Source organism: Dryobates pubescens, chromosome 14, assembly GCF_014839835.1.
Source record: "Dryobates pubescens isolate bDryPub1 chromosome 14, bDryPub1.pri, whole genome shotgun sequence".
In the NCBI taxonomy this organism is placed as follows: domain Eukaryota; kingdom Metazoa; phylum Chordata; class Aves; order Piciformes; family Picidae; genus Dryobates; species Dryobates pubescens.
The window spans coordinates 23,827,872-23,853,619 of NC_071625.1; positions in this window are offsets into that span (position 1 = coordinate 23,827,872).

The window sequence follows — 25,748 nt, forward strand, 5'->3', positions numbered from 1 at the left end:
CCATCTGTTTCAGGGTGCTGGTGGCTAGGTGTTTCTTTTTCCCTTCAGAAAGGTCATGTTTTCTGAATAAGAATTTCTGTTTCTGTGTCAGAAGGTTCCCAAGAGCTGTGAGCTCAGGGACAGAGAGATCATCACATGCCAAAGGACTTAATATGAGATTTGGGACTCAGCCCAGTCCAGCAGACAAAGCAGTGCATTGTATGAACCAATTGAACACTTGCTGGACTGGAGGTGAAGGTCCTGCTCCAGCACAGCTATCGCTGAGCTGAGGGGGTGGGTTTGTGAGGAGCTCTGAGCCCTTCTCCTATCCAGCAACAACTGGGGGGGAAATGAGAGCAACTTGCATTTTTAAATGGAAGAAATAGTGAGATGGATGGGTTTGGTGGCTTGCTGATAAAGACACTGATGGAGATCTGCTGATCTGCTGCTTGTGCAGATGCAGTGATTTGTTTCCTTACTCTGACAGGGACCTACAAGAAAGCTGGGGAGGAACTTTTGACAAGGGCTTGTAGTGACAGGAGAAGGGGCAATGGTTTTGAGCTGGAAGAGGGGAGATGGAGACTGGAGATTAGGAAGAAATTCTTTCCAGTGAGGGTGGTGAGACACTGGAACAGGTTGCCCAGGGAGGCTGTGGATGTCTCCACCCTGGAGGTGTTCAAGGCCAGGTTGGATGAGGCCTTGAGCAACCTGGGCTGGTGGGAGGTGTTGGAGGTGTGTGTTGAAAGTGGATGATCTATTAAGTTCCTTTAAACCATTCTATGAATCTCTGAGTGCAGTTTGTGTCCCCAAAAAGCCACCATAAAGCACCTAGCTTCTTTCACCCTACTGATTCCATGGTATGCGGTGGCTGAGAGACACAACTTCTGGGCTCCACCCTGGAGCTACTCAAGTATCTGTAGAGTTGCAGTTACTCCTCAACACTCAGTCTCCTGACTCAAGCCTAGTGACAGAAGTTACTGAAACACAGGTAGAATGTCTCCTCCACCTAACCCAGCTGCTTTGAGTCTCAGCAAGAGCACAAAGGCCTCTTTTCCTTCCTAGTCAAAGGTGGGAGGTACAAAGAAAGATAAAATCTTGAGAGGCTGAGAGTGGTGGCAGTGCACAGCAGGGCTGGAGGGATAGCAGGTTCCTGGCAGGGCTCTGCTTCTGAGGCTGTTCCTGTGCAGTCACAGAGAGGCGAGGGAGGGAGAGGAGGAGGGGAATAGCCCTGCTGTACCAGGAGCATGGACAGGCAGGTGTGGGAACAAAGGCATCTTTAGCACAGGCCCAGTGCTAACAGCAGAGAGGGTTTGTGTCCTCAGAAAGGCAGCAGACTGCGTTCTGAAGCAGTCAGGGTGGGAATTGTGAGGCACAGTACTGCAAAGCTGGCAGATGAGCTGGCCAAGCCGCTCTCCATCATTTTCCTCCAGTCCTGGCTCACTGGAGAGGTCCCAGATGACTGGAAACTGGCCAACGTGGTCCCCATCCACAAGAAGGGTCGGATGGAGAAACCTGGAAACTCCAGGCCAGTCAGCCTGACCTCAGTGCCAGGGAAAGTGATGGAGCAGATTATCCTGGCAGCAATAACTGCACACCTGAAGGATGGCCAAGGGCTCAGGTCCAGCCAACATGGATTTAGGAGGGGCAGGTCCTGCCTCTCCAACCTGATCTCCTTCTATGATCAGGTGACCCGTCCGGTGGGCGTGGGGAGGCCTGTGGATGTGGTCTACCTGGACTTCAGCAAGGCCTTCCTTTGGCACTGTCCCCCACAGTAAACTGCTGTCTAAGCTGTCAGCCCCTGGCTTGGACAGCAACACTCTGTGCTGGGTTAGGAACTGGCTGGAGGGCCGAGCCCAGAGAGTGGTGGTGAATGGTGCCACATCCACCTGGCGGCCAGTCACCAGTGGCGTCCCCCAGGGATCAGTGCTGGGCCCCATCCTCTTTAACATCTTCATTGATGATCTGGATGAGGGGATTGAGTCAGTCATCAGCAAATTTGCAGATGACACCAAGTTGGGAGCAGATGTTGGTCAGTTAGAGGGTTGAAAGGCTCTGCAGAGGGACCTGGACCAACTGGACAGATGGGCAGAGTCTAATGGGATGGCATTTAACAAGTCCAAGTGCCAGGGGCTGCACTTTGGCCACGGCAACCCCATGCAGAGCTACAGGCTGGGGTCAGAGTGGCTGGAGAGCTGCCAAACAGAGAGGGACCTGGGGGTGCTGATTGACAGCCACCTAAACATGAGCCAGCAGTGTGCCCAGGTGGCCAAGAGGGCCAATGGCATCCTGGCCTGCATTAGGAACAGTGTGGCCAGCAGGAGCAGGGAAGTAATTGTGCCCCTGTACTCTGCATTGGTTAGGCCACACCTTGAGTCCTGTGTCCAGTTCTGGGCTCCTCAGTTTAGGAAGGACATCGAGACACTTGAACGTGTCCAGAGAAGGGCAACAAGGCTGGTGAGAGGCCTTGAGCACAGCCCTGTGAGGAGAGGCTGAGGGAGCTGGGGTTGCTTAGCCTGGAGAAGAGGAGGCTCAGGGAAGACTTTATTGCTGTCTACAACTACCTGAAGGGAGGTTGTAGCCAGGAAGGGGTTGGTCTCTTCTCCCAGGCAACCAGCACCAGAACAAGAGGACACAGTCTCAAGCTGTGCCAGGGGAGGTTTAGCCTCGAGGTGAGGAGAAAGTTCTTCACTGAGCGAGTCATTCGTCATTGGAATGGGCTGCCCAGGGAGGTGGTGGAGTCACCATCTCTGGAGGTGTTCAAGAGGAGATTGGATGTGGCACTTGGTGCCATGGTCCAGTCATGAGGTCTGTGGTGACAGGTTGGACTCGATGATCCTCGAGGTCTCTTCCAACCTTAGTGATACTGTGATACTGTGAAATGAGACACATGGGAACGTGGGGTTTGCTCCAGTGAAATGGTGTCAGTCATGTCACACAGTCCACCACCAGTGAGTCACAGGATCAGCTCAACTGCAAAAGCCCTGAAACATCATCCAGTCCATCCATTCTCTGTCAAGGCTGGGGTTAATCCATGGCCCTCATCACCACATCTCTGCCTCTTTCACACACCTCCAGGGATGGGGATTCAGCCACCTCCCTGGGCAGCCTGTGCCAGTGGGTAAGAACCTTTTCAGTGAAGAATTTTCTTCTAATCGCTAACCTAAACTGTCCCTGGTGCAACTTGAGGCCATTTCCTCGCTTGTTATTAGGGGGAAGAGACTAACCTCCACCTCACTGCAACCTCCTTTCAGTAGCTGTAGAAAGCAATGAGTTCTCCCCTCAGCCTCCTCTTCTTCAGATTAAACAACCCTCAGCTTCTCCTCACCAACCCTGTTCTCCATACCCTTCACCAGCTTCCTTGCTCTTGGAGTGATGGCCCCAAAACTGAACCCAGGACTCAAAAGTGTGGCCTCCCCAGTGCCCAATCCAGGGAATTAGTCACTGCCCTGATCCTGCTGGTCATGCTGTTGCTGATCCAGGCCTCAAATAGAGCAGAGCTTGGCTACAGGGTCAGTGAGTTCAGTGCAGGGATTAGTAGGGATTAGTTGATGTTTCTCATTCTTTAGGTGGGGGCAGTCTACAGACACACAATCACAGAACAGGCTGGAGGTGAGGAGAAAGTTCTTCACGGAGTTCTTCATCATTAGAATGTGCTGCCCAGGGAGGTGGTGGAGTCCCCATCCCTGGAGGTGTTCAAGAGGGGATTGGATGTGGCACTTGGTGCCATGGTCTAGTCATGAGGTCTGTGGTGACAGGTTGGACTCGATGATCTTTGAGGTCTCTATCAACGTTAGTGATACTGTGATACTGTAACAGTAGGGGTTGGAAGGCACCCCTGGAGATCATATAGTCTGGCCCCACTACCAAAGGAGTATCACCTAGAGGAATTCACACAGGAAAACCTCCAGGAAGGTTTTGAATGTCTCCAGAGAAGGAGACTCTAGAACCTCTCTGGACAGCTTGCTCCAGGGCTCCAGCACCCTCACAGTGAAGATTTTTTTCCCCTTATGTTTACACGGAGCCTCCTGTGTTCCAGTTTGTATCCGCTGCCCTTTTCCTGTCACTGGACACCTTTGAAAAGTGTCTGGCTCCATCCTCCTGACACTCACCCTTTAGCTGTTGATCAGCATTAATGAGGTCCCCTCTCAGAGTGCTCTTCTCCAGGCCAAACAGCTCCAAGACTTTCAGCTTTTCCTTGCGAGGTCGGTGCCAGCGGCACAGGTTGCCCAGGGAGGTTGTGGCTGCCCCCTCCCTGGAGGTGTTCAAGGCCAGGTTGGATGAGGCCCTGAGCAACCTGGGCTGGTGGGAGGTGTCTCTGCCCATGGCAGGGGGTTGGAACTGAATGATCTTTCAGGTCCTTTCCAACCAACCTATTCTATGGAGCTGTAATCAGTTCTTAGGGAACTGTTTCTCTTCTGTGGCTTCAGTTGCAAACGGGTGCCATGCACAGGTATTGGACCTCTAAATGTTGCTGAGGTTGAAGGACTTTTCTAATGTATCCAGCAAGCTCAATGCAGACCCTGCCTATGGATTTTATTCTTAGCCTATGAGTTAATCACTAGAACTCCTTTAGACACCAGGGGGTGAAAAGAACCATCTGCATGGCCGAAGAGCTCCTGTGCAGGCCTTGAGCAGATGATGTGTGCTCCCTGCTTTCTCAGGATGATTTTGGGAACAGCATTCTCAAGCAGCTTTTCCATCCCAGCCAATTTTTCTCTTTTTTTTTTCCCCTTTTTTCTTACAATCCAGGTCCTGCCCCAGCAAAGTACTGCCAGAATGATTTCCTAGTGTCAATAAATTAATGAGACTTTGCCAGGACACATTTCGCTAGAGGAGCAGCATTTGTCACTTCCTATATACTTGAAGCCATGCTTTAATTGTCATGAGCTGTTAGGTATTAGGTAATAGGTTGGACATGATGATCTCTGAGGCCTTTTCCTACCTGGTTGATTCTATGATTCTATGGAGGTGGCTATTAAATGCCCTGAGGTGACTGAGGGGAATCAAAACCCAACCCAATCCTGAAAGAGAAGAATTGCTTACAAAAGACTTTATACATTCAGTAAGGACACAGAGATCTGAAGCAGAAAGGTTCCCTAAGGTGCATAGACCATCTCTGAGCAGCTTGATACCCAATCACTGCTCCTTCAGCATGGGATTTAATTAGCAACTCACTCCAGCAACAATGCAGATGCTGGGTGCATGACATCATCTGAACTTGTCAGTGGCTGTTGAGCAAATAGCTGTGAGCAGCGGATGCAATTGCATTATGATTTCTTTCAGCCCTTTCAGAAACTCCCAGGCATGGATTTAACAAGGAAGCTGGTGGGATTTAGCCCCTTCTCCCCTTCTACCTTCCACCCTCTCCTTCTCAAGAAGGCTGCTCCAGCACACAGGTTGCCTGAGGCCCTGAGCAACCTGGGCTGGTGGGTGGTGTCCCTGGCGATGCTAGAGGGGTTGGAACTGGATGTCCTTTGAGGCCCCTTCCAATCCAAACTATTCTATGAATCTGTGAATCTATGAACATGCCCAGGTGGGACAGTCTCTGTCTGGTAGAGGCAAGGTTAGCTGCATTCACTCTTGCCATCAAGGCTTCAGATGACTCTTTCATATAAATAGGTTTGACTTGCTTGATGTTCTTGATTTCATGAAGAGCAGCAGACTGTCTGTTGACTCTAAAGTGCCTTTACCCTTTCTTCCATGTTGGTGTTTCATGGGAGAAAATAATTCTGGGATCTCTTCTGGAATACATGGTGGTAAATTTGGATATGGGTTGGAATTTTTCTGTAGACAGCAGATTTGCTGAAAGTTCATTGATGCTATATTCAGACAGGCCACTGCTAATTCAGCTGGCTTCATGGATGCTAGGAAGAAATTCTTCATAGAGAGAGTGATTGCCCATTGGAATGGGCTGCCCGGGGAGGTGGTGGAGTCGCTGTCACTGGAGGTGTTCAGAAGGAGACTTGATGGGGTGCTTGGTGCCATGGTTTAGTTGATTAGGTGGTGTTGTATGATGGGTTGGACATGATGATCTTGAAGGTCTCTTCCAACCTGGTCTGGTCTGGTCTGGTCTGGTCTATTCTATTCTATTCTATTCTTCTATTCTATTCCATTCCATTCCATTCCATTTGACATCACTTGTGGAGGAATGAGACAGGATCTGAAGAATATTTAAGCAAAGCTTGAGGATTATTTGGTAAAAGCAGAAGTAATTGGGCCCTAGTTGTGGAATAGATGCCAAGCCTTAACATTCTGAAGTGAATACTTAACTCTCAGGGTTTTGTGCTATACTACAGATCCTCAAGGCTATAACTGGCAGTGGATATTTTCTTGCTGGCTGCAAAAGCACAAAGGTCAGCTTAACACCTCTTCAAAATTTTGAAAAGAACAGAGAATTTAAATGGCAGCTGGAGAAGTTAAGGAAATGAGAGAGTAGACTCTTCTTCCTTGGAGATGTGCCACACTGTGACAAAAATGAGAAGCTCAAAATCCATCACCACTGACTGACTGACAAGTGAGTTATAAAATGCAAGATGCAATTCCCTTTGAATTTGAATTGAACACGTCGGTGCCACTCCAGAGAAGGCTGTAACAGAGCACTGTGCTTGACTTTAATAGGTGAATTTGTATTTTAAGAAGAAAAAGGTTGCACCTCTGGAAATACATTCTTAATTCAAATAATCATAGGATCATTTAGGATGGAAAAGATCTCTAAAGTCATCAAGTCCAACCATTCTCTAATTATACCAAGGCTGGGGCTAATCCATGTCCCTCAGCACCACATCTCTGCCTCCTTGACACCTCCAGGGATGGGGATTCAACCACCTCTCAGGGCAGCCTGTTCCTGCAGTTGAGAGCCCTTTCAGTGTAGAAATTTCTTCTAATATCCAACCTTAAGCACCCCTGGTACAACTTGAGGCCATTTCCTCTCCTCCTATCATTTCTTACTAGGGAGAAGCAGCCAACACCCACCCAGCTCCAACCTGTACAACTCCAACTTTCAGGGAATTGCAGAGAGTGAGAAGGTCCTCAGCCTCCTCTTCTCCAGAGCAAACAACCCCAGTTCCTTCAGCTGCTCCTCACCAGACCTGTTCTCCAGATCCTTTACCAGCCTTTTTGTCCCTCTCTGGACACACTCCAGCACCTCAATGTCTTTCTTGTAGCGAGGACCCCAAAACTGAACCCTGTACTCAAGGCGTGGCCTCACTATTTGTTTTGCATGAAGTTCATGCATGAAACTACCTCAGAAGCAGCATTTCATAGGCTTTTTGCAATGAAGAAAGTGAATATCATAAGGCACCCTGCTGCAGGGAGGGAAGCCTGTGCAAAAGCAGAGAGGGAATTTGCTAATGTTAGCCGTGTTTATGCTGGCAAGCTTGCATGTAAACTCCAAATATTTCTGTTTACTTTGAGGGTCTTAAACAGGGCAAATTTTATGTCCTTCAATTACTGCATAGATGCTTGCAAAATTTGCTCTTGAACTCTCAAAAGGCTGGATGTGTTTCAAGAAAGGTCATCTGGCATCAAGAGAGCAAGCAGAAGAGCGAGCGGATGTCCCTGAGCTTCCTCTGGAGTGTGCCAAGAATTTATTGTATTACATTTCTGCATACCTAGGTTGTCTTCTTCCACATGTAGTCTCTTTAAAGGAGAGTATGAAACATCTTTGGTTCCAAGCATGAGAAATTTATTTGAGTTTGAAAGGAAGATTAGAGCATAGAACCAGAATGATTTGGGTTGGACGGAAGCTTAAAGATCATCTAGTTCTAAGCCCCCTGCCACATGCAGGGGCAGCACCTAGTAGGCAAGGTTGATCAAAGCTCCAATCAGCCTGCATTTGAGCACTGCCAGGCTTGGAGCCTCCACAACTTCTCTGGGCAACCTGTTCTAGTGCCTTACCACCTTCATGGAGAAGAGTTTCTTCCTAATGTCTCATCTAAACTTAGCCTCTTCCAGTTTGAAGCCACATAGTGGCTGCCTTGCCATGCCATGCCTGTCTGAAAACATTCACAGAATTATTTTAGGTTGTTGTTTAGGACATGCACAAAACACTGAGGGGTGAAATTTTAAGAAGTTGTGAGACTGTTTTTCTTTTCTTGGTCGCTCATTTATATGTTGAGAAGTTTCTTGCCCGAGTAGCTAGCGACAGGATGAGAATAAATGGCCTGAAATTGTGCCAGGGGAGGTTTAGGTTGGAGATTAAGGAAAATGTGTTCGCTGCAAGAGTGGTCAGGGATTGGCGCAGGCTGCCCAGGAAGGTGGTGGAGTCCCCATCCCTGAAGGTGTTCAAGAAATGTGTGGCCATGGCACTTGGGGACATGGTTTAGTGGCCATGGTGGTGATGGGTTGATGGCTGGACTCAATGATATTAAGAGGTCTTTTCCAACTTTAATGATTCTGTGATTTTAGATGTGGATAACTGATCTTTCATTCCGAGTGGTGCACAGTGAATAAACTAGGCTTAGCTGTGGACCTGACTTTAATTTCTCTTTTCTCTATGGTGAAAGTGTCTGTCTGCTTCTGTGATTTTAATCTGAATTGTGAATTTTTCAGTCTCTTACTTCCAGTGAACAAACTAGCACATTACTAAAGACCTTCTGATGATCCTAGCAGTCGGTACTGCTGACTGAACTCAAAAGAATGTGATATTTGTAGGCCAAGTTATTTGGTCTTAAGCCAGAAACATTTTGGAAACATTTCAAGAGATCAGAAACACCAGACACTTAAAATTCCAGTATCCCTAATGGGAAACAAGTAGCAGCAGATCACATTTAAAAACCTCTCAGAAACTGCTGTTACCTTGGAATAAGACAAGAAGAATTTAGATATCAGAATCAAATATCTAATGGGACTGTGGTATTAAAGGTAGCCAGGAAGACATCAATACCCTATTTAGGTAAGAGTAAACTCTTTGCATGCATACCACATCCACACATTTTTTCCTTTATGAGTCCACATCCTGAGCTCAACTGGCCAAAAGTGCCCCTGAAATCAGCACTGGATCCAAGATCTTTCTGTTTCATGTGAAGGCATCCATTTCTTCTTGGCAGACACCTCCAAACATGCATATTCCCAGTGATGTATATATTCCTCTCTATTACATGGAGAAGAATTCCCTCTTCTCTTCAGCATGGTGTCCTACTGCTGTCACATGGCCTACCTGACATAAATAGATGGGACCTGTCACCACACGGTGCGTCACCATAGGCACAGGAACAGATGTGCTGTTCAGAGCCCCGTGGTTAAACTGTCTGTAATGTGTGAGTAAAGAAATATTTGTTTTTCAAAAGGAAAAGACTTCCTCCCCACAAAAATGTTGCTCTGCTAAAGCTCAGGTCTTTCAGTGCTAGGTGCTTTTAATAACGATGGTGAATATTCTACCATAAAGCTTCCAGCACCTGAAAGGGGCCTATGAGAAAGCTGGGGAGGGACTTTTGGCAAGGGCTTGTAGTGATAAGATGAGGGGCAATGGCTTTGAGTTGGCATAGGAGAGATTGAGACTGGAGATGAGGAAGAAAGTCTTTAGAGTGAGACACTAGAACAGGTTGCCCAAGGAGGTTATGGATGCCCGCTTCCTGGAGGTAGAATAGAATGGAATGGAATGGAATGGAATGGAATGGAATGGAATAGAATAGAATAGAATAGAATAGAATAGAATAGAATAGAATAGAATAGAATTAACCAGGTTGGAAGAGACCTTTGAGATCATTGAGTCCAACCTATCACCCAACACTTTCTAATCAACTAAACCATGGCAACAAGTGCCTCATCCAGTTTCTTCCTAAACACCTCCCTGGGCAGCACATTCCAACGGCCAATCTCTCTTTCTAGGAAGAACTTCTTCGTTACATCCAAGCTAAATCTTCCCTGGTGCAGCTTAAGACTGCATCCTCTGGGTTCAAGGCCAGGTTGGATGAGACCTTGAGCAACCTGGGCTGGTGGGAGGTGTCCCTGCCCATGGCAGGGGGGTTGGAACTGGATGATCTTCAAGGTCCCTACCAACCCAAACCATTATATGATTCCCATTGGCTAAACTCTGCTGGAATCAGGGTCATATCTTTCAGAAAATTAAAGCTATCAAAATAGATTTCAGGCACTTGTGTAATCATCTGAGCCTAGTTGTCCCCTTTCCTTAAGGGAACCTTCAAAGATAAGGCAAACTTTGTGCAAAAAAGAGTGTAGTGGAATTTAACTGGTACACCTGTATTTCATCGAATGGTTTGCGTTGGAAGAGAACTGAAATATCAGCTGCCACGGGCAGGGACACCTCCTACAAGACCAGGTTGCTGAAGGCCCCATCCAAACTGTCCTGGAAAAGTCCAGGCTTGGAGCCTCAAGTTCTCTGGGCAACCTGTTGCTTTGCCTCATTTACAGGTGGGGAGAGTAGAAGCAGAGAGCCAAAGCAGAGAGGAAGCTTCTAAGGAAACAGAAACAATTGCTACATCTTCTCAACAAGTAAATGTAAAGGTTGTTTTTTTCTGCAAGATCTAAAGGGTTTTCACTCAGATTTTCTTTAATACTCCAAAGTAATTTTATTTCATTCTTTGACTTTGAAATGGAAAGATGTTCACTGTTGAAGAGAAGCCAGGATAGTAACATTAAAGTGATGGGATCTAAGCTTTTGAGTTATTACTGATAACTGGATGTATCTTATCCATCTATCTTATAAACTACCTCATGCTTCTTCAGAGAAAATGCCATCCTTGTATATCACCATGGATTATGTTCATTACTCATGAGCAAAATTTGAAGGGGAAAGAACCTGAAACCCAGAGATTTCTTAGCTCTTGAAGAAAAAATAATGAATAGGCCCTAAGCTTCCCAAGTGATATAAAGAATCACAGAATGTTAGGGGCTGGAAGGGACCTCCAGAGATCATCCAGTCCAACTCCCCAGTCAGAGCAGTATCATCCAGGGCAGTCACACAGGAACACATCCAGATGGATCTTGAAAGTCACCAGAGAAGGAAACTCCACAACCTGTCTGGGCAGCCTGCTCCAGGGCTCCAGCAACCTCACACCAAAGAAGTTTCTCCTTGTGTTGAGGTGGAACCTCCTGTGCTCCAGCTTATCCCCATTGTTCCTTGTCATAGAATCATAGAATCAATAAGTTTGGAAAAGACCTCAAAGATCATCAAGTCCAACCTGTCACCACAGACCTCATGACTACTAAACCATGGCACCAAGTGCCACATCCAATCCCCCCTTGAACACCTTCAGGGACGGTGACTCTACCACCTCCCTGGGCAGCACATTCCAATGTCCTATCACTAGGCACCACCAAAAAGAGCCTGACACCATCATCCTGACACCCACCCCTCAGTTATTTATAGACACTGATCACATCCCCTTTCAGCCTTCTCCTCTCCACACCAAACAGCCCCAGGGTGCTCAGTATTTCTTCACAGCAGAGATGTTCCAACCCCACAATCATTCTCACAGCCCTTCAATGGACTCTGTCCAGCAGATCCCTGTCTCTCTTGAACTGAAGAGCCCAAAACTGGACACAGTATTCCAGCTGTGGTCTCAGCAGGGCAAAGTAGAAGGGGAGTACAGCCTCTGGTATGTACTGGTGTCTGGCATTGTTAGTCCCCAGATGCAGGACTCTGCACTTGTCCTTTTTGAGCTTCATGAGGTTCCCCTCTGCCCAGATCTCACAGAAGGGCTGCTCACCCTTCTGGTGTGTCACTCATGCCTCCCAGTTTGGTACCATCATCAAACTTGCTAAGGATCCACTCAATCAACACATTCAGGTCATTGATGAAAATATTGAACAAAACTACAGCCAGTATAAATCCCTAAGGAACACCACTGGCCACAGGCCTCCAACTGGAATCTGAGCTACTGATCACAACTGTCTGAACTCTGGTCTTGAGCCATATAAAACAATCATATACAATATAAAATCCACCTCATATACAATAATTATCTTTCTAATTCAAGATAATTAATACCTTACTCAATTCTCTTTACTGTTTTGCACAGAAATACCCAAGCACAGATAAATGCTTTGCCACAGGAGATGCAAGAGATGTGACAGGAGGGTGATGGCAACTCTTGTGTTCCAAGTGTGACAAGACCCAATGCAAAGTAGACTAATGACTCAGAGTGATGTGCCCTGACATTGCTGGAAACCAAAGAACAGAATAGAATAGAGTAGAGTAGAGTAGAATAGAATAGAATAGAATAGAATAGAATAGAATAGAATAGAATAGAATAGAATAGAATAGAATAGAATTAACCAGGTTGGAAGAGACCTTCGAGATCATCGTGTCCAACCCATCATCCAACACCATCTAATTAACTAAACCATGATACCAAGCACCCCATCCAGTCTCTTCCTAAACACCTTCAGTGACAGCGACTCCCCCACCTCCCTGGGCAGCCCATTCCAATGGGCAATCACTCTCTCTATGAAGAATTTCTTCCTGACATCCAGCCTAAACCTCCCCTGGTGCAGCTTGAGACTGTGTCCTCTTGTTCTGGTGCTGGCTGCCTGGGAGAAGAGACCAACCCCCACCTGGCTACAACCTCCCTTCAGGTAGTTGTAGAGAGCAATAAGGTCTCCCCTGAGCCTCCTCTTCTCCAGGCCAAGCAACCCCAGCTCCCTCAGCCTCTCCTCATAGGGCTTGTGCTCCAACCCCCTCCCCAGCTTTGTTGCCCTTCTCTGGACACCTTCCAGCAAGTCAACATCTTTCCTAAACTGAGCAGCCCAGAACTAGAGCCTTCATGTCCTTTACCACAGTGCCTATTAAGTGCTGAACAATGGAACCATCTTGCTTGGCAGGCAGAAGAGACCATCTGAGTTATCTTTGCCCAGGAATGAAATGGAATGTTTCTTGCTGGGAAGAATTTTCCATTTACTCCATTGTTCAGACTGCACTGATTCAGACAAATTGTCTCTGTGGTAACCATGCCAAGGGATGGCAAACACTAAGTTCATTCATGATGAAGATTCAGGAAGTGACTTTCTGGAGGCACTCAGAGGAACTTCTGGAGGCATCATAACAACTGCAATACAGTGGGTAGGGAGTGGACTTCTTCATAGTACTGGCTATGAAATGGGAGTCATTTTCTTTTTGTAATGTAAAAGTTCTCCCCACATGCCTTTAAATTAGGAAACTCTCTGCAGATTAATCCCTGGACATGAAGTCTTCCTTCCAGATCCAAACTTTTCCTTTAGCTTAGCCAGTTATTGGTCAAATGACCTTAAGCTTTGCACTTAGTTTGACAAAGGTATTCTCCAAAGACCATCTTGGAATTCATTACCTCCATAGATCAGGATTATAAGCATTGACTTGTGAGGCTCATTCCACTTTTAAGCAGAAGTTTAATGCATTTTCCCTTCACATTCTATTTAGTTTGTTCTAACCCATCTGTCATCTTGCTCAGCCTGTACTTCCACTGGTGACAGTTACACACAGACCTGGTGCAATAAACAAATGTTTCATGTCAAGACCTTGGTTAAAACAATTTAGGTTGCATCCTGGGCTGCATCCAAAGCAGTGAGAGCAGCAGGACAGGAGGGGATTCTTCCCCTCTGTTCTGCACTGCTCTGCTGAGACACCACCTGCAGCACTGTGTTCAGTTCTGGGATCCCCAACACAAGAAAGACCTGGAGCTGCTGGAGCAGGTCCAGAGGAGGCCACAAAGATGATCAGAGGACTGGAGAACCTCTGCTATGGGGACAGGCTGGGAAAGTTGGGGCTGTTCAACCTGGAGAACAGAAGGCTCTGAGCGGACCTTAGAGCAGACTTCCAGCACCTGAAAGGGCTACAGGAAAGCTGGGGAGGAACGTTTGACACGGGCTGGGAATGACAGGATGAGGGACAATGGCTTTGAGCTGAAAGAGAGGAGGCTGAGACTGGAGACGAGGAAGAAATTTTTTACCACACAACATTTACATGGTGGTGAGACACTGGCACAGGTTGCCCAGGGAGATTGTGGATGCCCCCTCCCTGGAGGTGTTCAGGGCCAGGTTGGATGACGCCTCATCAATATGATCTAGTGGAAGATGTCCCTGCCTGTGGCAGGGGATTGAAACAAAATGATCTTTAAGGTCCCTTCTGACCCAAACCATTCTACAATTCTAGGTTGCACAGATGAGGAGTTTGATGTTTACAAGAAGCACAGCCTGATTTTTTTCCCTTAGAGGGAGCAGGTCTGTGGATAATGGATGCAGGCTTTCAGTAGGTGTGTTTTTCTTAGTTACCTTTCTTGGACCACTTGTGGTCCACGGGCTTTCCCCAATGACTCTAGGCTATAATTTGAAGACCACTTATTTTAGAAGCTGAGGCATTGTGCCACCTAAAGATGTTGAAACAAAGCTATAAGAGAATGGTATTAGTTGTCTGATTAGTTGAATCACAGACTCACAGACTGATAGGGGCTCTAAGGGTCCTCTGGACATCATCAAGTCCAACCCCCCTGCCAAGGCAGGATCACCCAGAGAAGGTCACACAGAAACATGTCCAGGTGGCTTTGGAATATCTCCAGAGATGGAGACCCTACCACCTCTCTACGCAGCCTGATCTTTTTTGTGGCCTCCTCTGGACCTGCTCAAACAGCTCTGTGCCCTTCTTATGATGGGGACACCAGTTATATCCAAGTTATCACATGCAGTTCAGAACTCAATCACCTCAGTTAGTCAAATTATGTAAAATTATACAACTAGCCTGTTTGATAACCTTGCTTTTGTGATACCATGTCTCCAAGCAGCCTTATGCAGTTATTTGCTTTGCTTCTGTGAGTAATTTTATTGAGTCATTGAACACCAGTGGGAAAGGACCCCAAGGATCCTCTGGTCCAAACCTGCTTGGGAAAAGTGTGGTCATCATTTCACCCCAAACCTCTTTGTTCCCATCTGTAGGGATGTTGTTTCCTACCCAAGGGACTGAGAAAAAACAATGGAAGGATGAAAGCAGAGCGCTGCCCACCTTCAGTCTCCCAGCCCAGCACTGCAGGAGGGCTTGGCTGCCTTCACCTCCAGGCTCCTGCTCAGCTCTGCAGCCAAAAAGCATGAGATGGGGATGGAGAAGACACTGCATATGAATGGAAAAGCAAAACAAAACGAAACCAAACCAACACATAATCCCTATAAAAAAAGATATTCATTACAAGTCCAAACCTCACAGATTTGTGCACAAAGCAATGGTGGTTAACTGCCAGTTTGAACCTCTCTCTTGCAGGCCAAGCTACCAAGAAGAGATGTCACCTATCAAACCACTCAGTGCCAGTGTAAATTTGACTCTGAAAAAAGAGAAAGAGAAAAAGGTGTCCCTTAGCCCACCTGCCTCAAGGTCCATGCCTATTAGACATGACCTGATGAGGTTTTGTCCTCCAAGGACAGAAACAGACCAGCCTCATCCCACATGGCCCCTTAAGATGGAGCAGACTGCCCAGAGAAGTTGTGGAGTCTCTACCTCTGGAGGCATTCCAAACCCACCTGGATGTGATCCCGTGTGTTTTACTCCAGGTGACCCTGCTCTAGCAGGGAGGTTGGGCTAGGTGATCTTCAGAGGTGTCCCTTCCAACCCCCACCATGCTGGGATTCTGTGATAGTGCTGCCAGTACCCTCAGGATGCAGTTTTCATCTTTTACTGCTCATTAAATGAATGCCTGTTCCTGGGAAACTCAAACTCTAGTGACCTCTTTAAGCCATTGTCCAGATTGTAATCACTAAATTCATTCATTCAGGGCAAATAGCATGTGACATAGGAGAATAATTACAATTAATGAACACAGCTTTAATTTGAATTACCTAAGGCTGAAATACCAAATGAATGATCAATCCCTGGTGGGGAAAAGCTCATCAAGCAAGTGTGAAGGATAGCTGACTAAAGAATAAGTGAAGGAAATTCCACTTCTCAGATGAACACTAGCTGCACAGAGAAATATGTGCAGTGTGTGAGACAGCAAATAATTGATTGGGGAAAACAGATGTTTAAAGATATCTGAATATTTACAACCACAAACACTGTCCTGCCTGGGCCTCATGAGAAGATTCCATCTCTAAAGCAATAATTTAGCACATTCCTTCTTTGAAATAATTCTCAGTCCATTTAGACTCTATTCTAGCTAATAAAGCTGAGTACCTTTATTTAGTCTGACCAGATAATTCCAGATAATTTAGTCTGACCAGATAAAGCTCTGAATAAGTTGTGTAGGGGAAATCTCTTCGTCTGGGCAAATCCAGTGTGGCAGTTTGAGCCTAAAAATGCTAAAGACTGAAATATTCTTTTCCTGTTAGAAGATTTGGTACAAAAGAGGTGAGATATTCTCTTGTGCTTGTGGAATAGCAAGTTCCTATTTCCAGGCAGAAAAGGCACTCTGTGCAGTAATACTGCTTTGTCCCCTTGCATGCATTGAGTTCCTTGCATTCATAGAATCCCAGAACCACTGCAGTTGGAAAAGACCTTTAGAGATCATCAGGTCCCACCGTTTGTGTCTGTGGAAATGCTCTCCCACAAGATCACAACAACAAAACAAATAAAAGGAAAAACAACCCCCCCAAAAAACCCTGTAAGCCTCAGCCTCTCTCAGAAGTTCATGTGGTTCCCACAGTCAAAAATAGGTCACTTTGGCTTTAGGTCATTCCTCTGGCCACCAATTGTTTATTTTATTTCTGAGTTCATAACACTGAGGAATTCATCATGGAACAGGAATTTTGCTCCTGTCATTGCCACCAGCTTTTGGACATAATTAGTGCTGACTCCTGCTAACTGTGCACTGCTTATTTACACTTAGAAATTGCTCATAAGTATTCTTAGCAGTCTTCTGTGTTACAAAAAGCCCCAGTTAAACCAAGTAGCTTGAATGTTGTATCCCCCAACAAAATTTGCTTAAAGTTAAGAATTCACTTCTGCTCAAGCCAAGATATGCATCACAGTCCTGTACAATGAGAGTGGTGAAATAGTGGAACAGGTGGCTCAGGTATGAGGTTGAGGCCCCATCCCTGGAGACATTCAAGACCTGACTTGATGTGGCCCTGAGCAGCCTGTTCTAGTTGGTGTCCCTGGAGACATTCAGCACCAGACTTGATGTGGCCCTGGGCAGCCTGATCTAGTTGGAGGTGTCCTTGCTGACTGCAGGGGAGTTGGACAAGATGACCTTTGAGGGTGCCTTCCAACCTGATGCAATCTGTGAACAGAACTGGCACAGCTACATTGTATTGGTGAAGGCAAGGACAGTCATGTATGTGGGTGTAGGCAGTACAGACTTTCCTTGAGGCATGGACATCTGCCATCTGGGGGTATGTTATCACAGAACCACAGAATGGTCTGGGTTGGAAGGGACCCCCAAACATCAGCTAGTCCAACCCTCTGCAGCAAGCAGATCCAGCTAGATCCAGTTTGTGGGAGTTGGGGCTGTTCATCCTTGTGGTAGTTTTAGGCTGATGCCTAGGAAATTTTCCACAGATCTTGAACAAAACATGGTGGAGTGTAAAGAAATTACCATTGGATGCAAAAGAAAAATAGTGATAAGGTCTAGATAATCTCATTGATCTGATAACTAATATAAAGTGAGTTGTATAAATTCACTTTGTCACTTCTTGGCTTCTTCACTCTAGCTGATACCATCTGCTGGCTTTTGCTTGGCTGTTGCTGACCTTGGCTGTGCTCTTGTTGTGGCTAAGTACTAACAAGCTACCATCTGGTCTTCTCTCTCTCTCTTTTCCCTTGTAGAGGGTGGGGGGAAGGGAGCAGAGAGAGGGAAGCTGTTGGTAGCCCCCTGGTTTTGTCCAGGGGGGTCCTTGTGTTGTCTCTAAATTGTAAATACCTGTGAATGTTGCATATTTTGTACACATTCATTGCATTTCACATTTCTAGATTGTAGTATTGCTTGTAAATGCAGCTTCATTTGCTTCCATCTGAGCTGGTCTGGCAATTTTATTTTGGGGATAATTTCAACCCACCACAATTCTGAGGAAGAGAAGGCTCAGGGGAGACCTGGGGGAGAGACTTTTTTACAAGGGCTGGGAGTGACAGGATGAGGGGCAATGGCTTTGAGCTGGATGAAGAGAGATTGAGACTGGAGATGAGGAAGAAATTCTTCAGAGTGAAGGTGGTGAGTCACTGGAACAGGTTGTCCAGGGAGGCTGTGGATATGCCCTTCCTGGAGGTGTTCAAGGCCAGGCTGGATGAGGTCTTGGGCAAACCAGTGTGAAGGATCATCAGTTGTCCCCATGGAAGCATAGCTACTAATGTATTTATTTGCCAGGCATCCAAATACTCTTTGAATGATCAGTCATATGTCAAGTTGTATGTCCAGGGTAGGGTGAAGACCACACCATTCATGTCTCTTGACTTAGATTCATATAAGAAAACAAATACAGAAAGAATTTGCATGAGACGGGCTCCTGTTGTACATTATCTGGAGCCAGGCAAACTGAGGCCTCCTGACACTCAAAAGCAGCAAGTGTGAAATGAAATAACATAAGAGAAACTACATGGGAGTGACTGCTTCAGAGTTACTCCTCAAATTAAAGACCGAAATACACTTGGAGTGTGCAAACTCTTGCAAAGGACATTTACTTGAATACAACTCTTAAATCCAGCTCAGTCCTTGCTTCTGAAGTCCTTGTCCTGGCTTCTTGTAGCACCAAGGAAGGTCAGCACTTCCAGGGAAAAAGAAACAAAGCTGCCATTCCTAGAATGCTTTTGTGTCTGAACCACTCATTCTCTGCTATTTTGAGGTAAAAAATGCTTTAATCATGCACCAAGAGCTGTGCAGTCCCCTTGCAGGGGCACAGTGCTGAGGAAGTGATCTTTAGATTGTCACCATCAGATCACAGATTGTTTTTCTTGGAAAAGACCTTTAAGATCCTTGAGTCAAACCATTCTATAACTCTACCAGGGCTGGGGCTAAACCATGGCCCTCAGCACCACAGTTCTGCCTCTTTTAAGCATCTCCAGTGATGGGGATTCAACCACCTCCCTGGGGCTCCTGTTTCAGTGGTGGGGAATCCTTGCAATTAAGAGGTTTCCACCCTAAATTTTGCCTGGTGCAACGTGAGGCAATTTCCTCTTATCACATCACTTGTTACTTGGGAGAAGAGACCATCTCCCACCTGTCTCCAACCTCCTTCCAGGGAATTGTAGAAATGCAATGAGTTCTCTTCTCAGCTTCATTTTCTCCAGGCTAAACAACCTCAGTTCCCCCACTGGACCTGTTCTCCAGAGCCTTCACAGGGTTGTTGCCCTTCTCTGGACACCCATTCAATGTCTTAGCGAGGGCCCCAAAACTGAAGGTAAGAGAATGACAGAATCAATGAATGGTTTTGCTTGGAAAAGCCCTTTATCATCACTGAGTCCAAACACTCTCTAGCTCTGCCAAGGCTGGTGTTGAACCATGGCCCTCAGCATCACATTTCTGCCTCTTTCAAACACCTCCAGGGATGGGGATTCAACTACCTCCCTGGGCAGCCTGTGCCAGTGGTTGAGAATCTTTTCAGTCAAGAAGTTTCCAACCATATCCAACCTTAACCTCCCCTGGTGTAACTTGAGGCCATTTCCTCTCACCCTGTTTCTTGCTACTAGGTAGAAGCGATCACCACCCACCTCACTGCAACCTCCTTTTGGAGATTTGTGGAGAGCAATGAGGTCTCCTCTCAGCCTCCTTTTCTCCAGACTAAACAGTTCCATGCTCCTCAACTGCTCCTCACCAGTCCTGTTCTCCAAACACTTCTTCACCAGCTTCATTGCCCTTCTCTGGACGTGCTCCATAGCATCATAACTGAGGACTTCTTATTTTCAAAGCTCAATTATTTGAAACACAGTGAAAATAGGTAAATATAAAATAACTTCAGCCCTTGAAACTGGTGCTTGCTGATAACTCCCATGTAGACAACAAACAAGCATGCTGTACGGTGCAGCTCTTCTGTGCTGAATCATCTTTCATCAATGCCTGTTTAAACAAAAACAGAGGTGGTGCCAGCTCCTTGGGACCGACGTCATTGGGGTCTTTAGTTTAGTAGGGTACAAATCTACCCTAAAATTAAAGTGCAGAGCTGTGTTTATTTCTGCTCTTCGTGAAGCAGTCCATAAACTACACAACAACATGGGCTCTCTACGAGTGTTCCAATGTCAGCTGCTCCTGTGGCCAACTTTAACCTGCTCTGAATGGCTTCCATTTAGTTTCGCCATCCTCGGTACACAGTAGGTGAACTATCCAGGAACTGTGTTTTATTTTCAGCTGCAGTTTCTTTTCCACTGAAAATGAAAAAAAAATAAAATATAAAAACAAAACCCAAACAAAACTGTATTCATCCCTCTGGGCTCCAGTGTTAGAGAGCTTTAAAATAATATGAGATTGATGGAATATCAGCGAGGGGGCTTTGCAGAGCCTAACACAGAGGTGCCTCTTTAGAGCCCTCTGAAGTGAGTGGAAAACTAAGACCCGTTTCACTGGACACAGTAATGCCACAGAGCAGTTCCACACCTTGCATCCCACACTAATAGGGTGAGGTTGAAGCCTTAAACCAAATGGATTCTACGGAAAAATACTGCACCTTCTGGAGGGGAGCAGATCTGCAGGGTTGTGAGTACAGGGCAAGGTGCTGTGGTGACAACACCTACAACTTTGGGAGTGGCTTTAAGCTCGAGGAGGAGAGATAGAGACTGGAGTTCTTTCCAGTGAGGGTGGTGAGACACAGGAACAGGTTGCCCAGGAAGGCTTTGGCTGCCCCCTCGTTGGAGGTTCAAGGCCAGGTTGGATGATCTTTAAGGTCTCCTCCAACCCAAACCATTCCACGAATGCTATGAATCTATGAACTCTCCCTTTGAGCTAGTAAGAATTAACAGATGCACAAAGCATTCTCCTCCCTATTGGTCTGGGAGAGGTATGTTCTCATATCTTCTATTGCCTCAGATGATGAAAAATAAATGTGGAATTAGGACTAGGGCTTGAGGGAGGTGAGGTGGGAAACAGTATGGACTTTCCCTACAAACCCCTTCTCAAGTGGCAGCTGCAAACAGCAGGTGCTGCTGTGTAAAGCTTCATCAGACATGGAAAATAAAATCACATCTGCTGCAGATGTGCACAGCTGCCACATTCTATTGTGGCTTTGCCTCAGTTCTGTCATGAAGATTGTATCTTTTCACAGTATCACAGTATAACTAAGGTTGGAAGAGACCTCGAGGATCATCGAGTCCAACCTGTCACCACAGACCTCATGACTAGACCATGGCACCAAGTGCCAAGTCCAATCTCCTTTTGAACACACATTCATTTTCAACACAAACCACAATAAATCCTCTGCCCATACCTTGCATCATGTCCTAAACAACAGTATCATAGAATGGTTTTGACTGGAAAACACCTTGAAGATCATCCAGTCCAACTCTACCAAGGCTGGGGCTAAACCATGGCCCTCAGCACCACATCTCTGCCTCTTTGAAACACCTCCAGGGATAGGGATTCAGCCACCTCCCTGGGGAGCTTCAGCACAGGAACTCAGCCAGTTTGAGATGTGGTGCTGAAGGACATGGCTTAGCACCAGATCTGATGGAGTTAGATAATGGCTAGATTTATGTCCCTTCCAGACCATTTTTTAGAGGGACCAACAATGGCACACCATGATGACAACCTGGGTTTTCCAAGCCAGCTTGCAGCTCTGCTTGGGAAAGGCCAAGGCTGAGAACAAGAGTGGTACATCAGGTTTTTCTGGGAAGGTGACATAAGGGAGGGGAGTGAATCCTTGTGGACTTCTCCTTACTGCAATGTTCCAAGTGATGTACCAAAAAACTTTTAGATGCAGAAATATTCCACTCTTAGCACCTGCATTTCCTCTCTCCTTTTTCTTTCAACATTAAATATTTTGTTCAACATCTCTGATACTTAATTTGTACCTTTACATTAGGGACTATTAAAGCAGTTTTGATTGACTTTGCTTGGTTGGTTGTGTGCTTTTTGCTGGGGTTTTTGTTTGGTTGGTGGTTTTTATTGTGTTTTGTATTTGACGGTTGGTTTTGGTTTGCTTTGGCTTTTAGTTTGGTTGATTTGGGTTGTTTTGCTTGGTTTGGTTTGGCTTGGCCTGGGAAGGAAAAATGCCACTTCTTTGGTGTCCTTTTATTACAAGCTGATTCATTCTTCTTCTTGGGTTTTTTATTCATCTATTCCTATTCCTTTTATGAAACAAAAAAATCATAGGCAAAGGAAGCGATGCTTGGTGATGAATTTATTTACCTCTGTCTTAACTTTCAACAACCCCCAGACTTGTAGAAAAGTCTCAGTTATGGAAAAGTCCTTTTGCTTGAGCTGCATTTCCATCATTTGTTATAAGAAATTCTTAGGCAGGGTAGGAGCAGAAGAGCTTCTGCTAAGTCTTTGGAAACACTTCTTTGGCGACTTCGGATGCGGTTCTTTACAGTACGCCCAACAACTCTTGCTGAAGTCAAAGGGAAAAAGAAAACATGAACATTCTCTTTGCCAATACTCAGTGTGACTTTAGGAGATAAAAATATTTCCTTTTCTACCTGAGGAATGTTTTAATACCTTGAAGATTAATGCTCAGGCTCCGTTAAATTCTCTTCTGTGGTTCCTATTGTTGACCGTGAGATTAAATGTTCATGGCTAGAGGGATAATGAAATTTGCAGTAGGAACCTTGAGCTGGGTTTACAATATGGGGACAGCAAAAACCTATGCAGAATTCTGGAGTACAGAACAATTGAAATAGCAGTGAAACTTTAAATTAGATCTTTGGAGGGGGTTGGTGGGTTTGGTTTGATTTTTTTGGGCAGGGGATTGGGGTTTTTTGGGGGGGGGTTGGTTTGGTTTATATATATATATATTAGGATTTATATATGTGTGTGTGTGTATATGTATATATTAGGGTGTTTTATATAGATATATACAAGGATGTGAGAGATATATATATTTTTTACATTAGGTTTAGGATCAGGTTTATTAACCTGAAATCCTAAAGCCTTTTAACTGCATCTCTAAATGTATTCCTTATAAAAGGTTCCCTGCCTTGAAATTCTGCTCACTGCTTACAATTCAGAACCACTGCTTGGAAGAAGAAATGAAAGTCCAGTCTTACTTCTCAGATGAATGCCCCACTCACACCTTTCATCCTTAAATCCTTTCCCGTGGCCATATAATTCTGACAAGAGTAAAGCCTTGAACAGAATGCAGATGGACAGTGACAGAAGTGCTGCACTGAGTTTTGGTGATGTGGTTCTGAGGAGCAGCTGAGGGAGCTGTGGTGCTTTTCTCTGGAGAAAAGGTGGCTGAGGGGAGACTTCATTGTGCTCTACAACTCCCTGATAGGAAGCTGGAGCAAGGTAAGTGTTCTCTTCCCAAGGAAAAAGTGATAGAATGAAAGGAAATGGTCTCAAGTTGCCCCAGAGGAGGTTTAGGTTGGACAACAGAAAAAACTCCTTCACTGAAAAGGTTCTCTATCACTGGCACAGGCTGCCTAGTGAGGTGGTTGAATCCCCATCCCTGGAGGTGTTTCAAAGGGGCAGGGATGTGGTGCTGAGGGACCTGGTTTAGCTCCAGCCTTGGTAGAGTCAGAGAATGGTTGGACCGGATGAGCTTGAAGGTCTTTTTCCATCTGAAATCACAGAATGTCAGGGATTGGGAGGGAGCTCTGGAAATCATCCAGTCCAAACCCCCCTGCCAGAGCAGGATCACCTGGAGCAGGTCACACAGGAACACATCCAGGTGGGTTTGGAAAGTCTTCAGAGAAGGAGACTCCAAACCTCTCTGGGCAGCCTGCTCCAGGCCTCCAACACCCACACAGTGAAAAGATTTTCCTCCTGTTCCTGTGGAGCCTCCTCTGTTCCAGCTTACACCTAATGCCTCTTGTCCTGTCCTTGGACATCCCTGGGAAATGATTCTGTGAGTCCATAGTTTACAGGTGTCTCTTAGAACTATTTAAAAATGCTCACATAGGAGTGAAAGCAGCAGAGCACTCTGGTATAGAAATGTTCTCTTTAGGCTTCTCTTGTGAAATGCAAACTGAAAAGTAAGGCAATGGATCTTTCCTCTTGAAATTTAATTCCATCTCTTCAAGAAATTCTGCCCCATCACTGTGCTTAAGCATTCTGCTTTCTTGGATGTCACATCATCAGTATCCTATAGGAAAGCCTTCCGTTGTCAGAGGCCAACAGGGTGTTCATCTGTGTTGTGTATCACTGTCATCAATTCTGCCGGTAGCCTGAAAGCAAGGAAATGAGAAAGGAAACAATATCAAATACAGAAAAGGCTTAAAAGGCTCAGTCTATAATGGCAGGGAGCTCAGGGCAGAGGAGTTTTCTCTCTGCAAGCCCCTCTTGAGAGCCTTAATGATCTCACCAATAAACTGGAAGTTATTGGAAAGGGTGAATGTGATGGTACTGTGTAGCCACCATGGCTTGGATTTTTCCAGCAGTCTGGTGCTCTGCTTAGCTCTTACCTAGCAGTGCAACAGCAGAATGCTTAGCTATGCAATAAAACTCAATGATACCAGAAATGTCAATGAGAAAGCTGGAAAATAAAAGATGAGAACAACATCTACAAGGAATTCCAACAGCCAGCTTTTGCTTTCTTCTCCAAATTCTGTTTCCCACTTAATTTCACCACTGTATTTTTCAATGCTGGAACAGCAGTTATTGCTTCTGAGTGTTGTGATAGACAGAAGAGGGAAGGAAAAGATGCCAAAGTGCCAGCCTGGAGGGGAAAGGTAGGGGGTTGGAAGGGACCTCCAGACATCATCTAGTCAAGCCTGCTGCTAGAGCAGGTTCACCTAGATCAGGTTGTCCTGGATTGCATTCAGGTGGGTTTTGAAAATCTGCAGAGAAGGAGGCTCCGCAGCCTCTCTGGGCAGCTTGCTCCAGGGCTCCAGCACCCTCACAGTGAAAAAGCTTTTCCTAGTGTTTAAATGAAACCCCCTGTGTTCTAGTTTGCTGGCCCTTGCCCTGTCATTGGGCATTTTGGTGGGTGCCTCTTTGGAACAAAGTGATAAGGCTGAATTTGGCTTGAGGGAGGGTTAGGGCTTTAGACTTACTACCAGCAGCAATGTGCCCCTGTGGCCAAGAGGGTCAATGGCATTGTGGGGTGAATTAGAAGGGCTGTGGTCATTAGGTCAAGGGAGTTTCTCCTGCCCCTCTACTCTGCCCTGGTGAGGCCACATCTGGAATACTCTGTCCAGCTCTGGGCCTGTCACATCAAGAAGGACCACAGGAAACTGCTTGAGAGACTCCAGCACAGAGCCACAGAGCTGCTGCAGGCAGTGGAACATCTCCCTGTGAGGACAGGCTGAGGGAGCTGGGACTTGGAGCTTGGAGCAGAGGAGCCTGAGGGCTGCCCTCACTCCTGGTGATAAAGATGTGAACGGACAGAGCCAGGCTCTGCTCAGGGATGTCCAGGAATGGGAGGGCACTGGGGGCAAGCTGGATCAGAGGAGGTGACGTGGGAACAGAAGGGAAAACTTTGTCCCTCTGAGGGTGCTGGAGGCCTGGAGCAGGCTGCCCAGAGAGGTTGTGAAGTCTCTTTCTTTGGAGACATTCCAAACCCACCTAGATATGTTCCTGCGTGACCTGCCCTGGGTGCTCCTGCTCTGGCAGGGGGGTTGGACTTGACAGAATGGTAAGGGCTGGAAGGGATATCCGAAGATCATCTAGTCCAATGCCCCTGGTAGAGCAGAGTCAGTCAGACTAAATCACCTAGGAACACCCCAGTTTCTTTCATGCTCCTTCTTTTTACCATTTCCAAACATCAGACCACTCTTGTTTCTCATTTGGGTTGGTTTTGTGCGTCTTGTAGTTTCTCAGGGTTGACTTTTGATC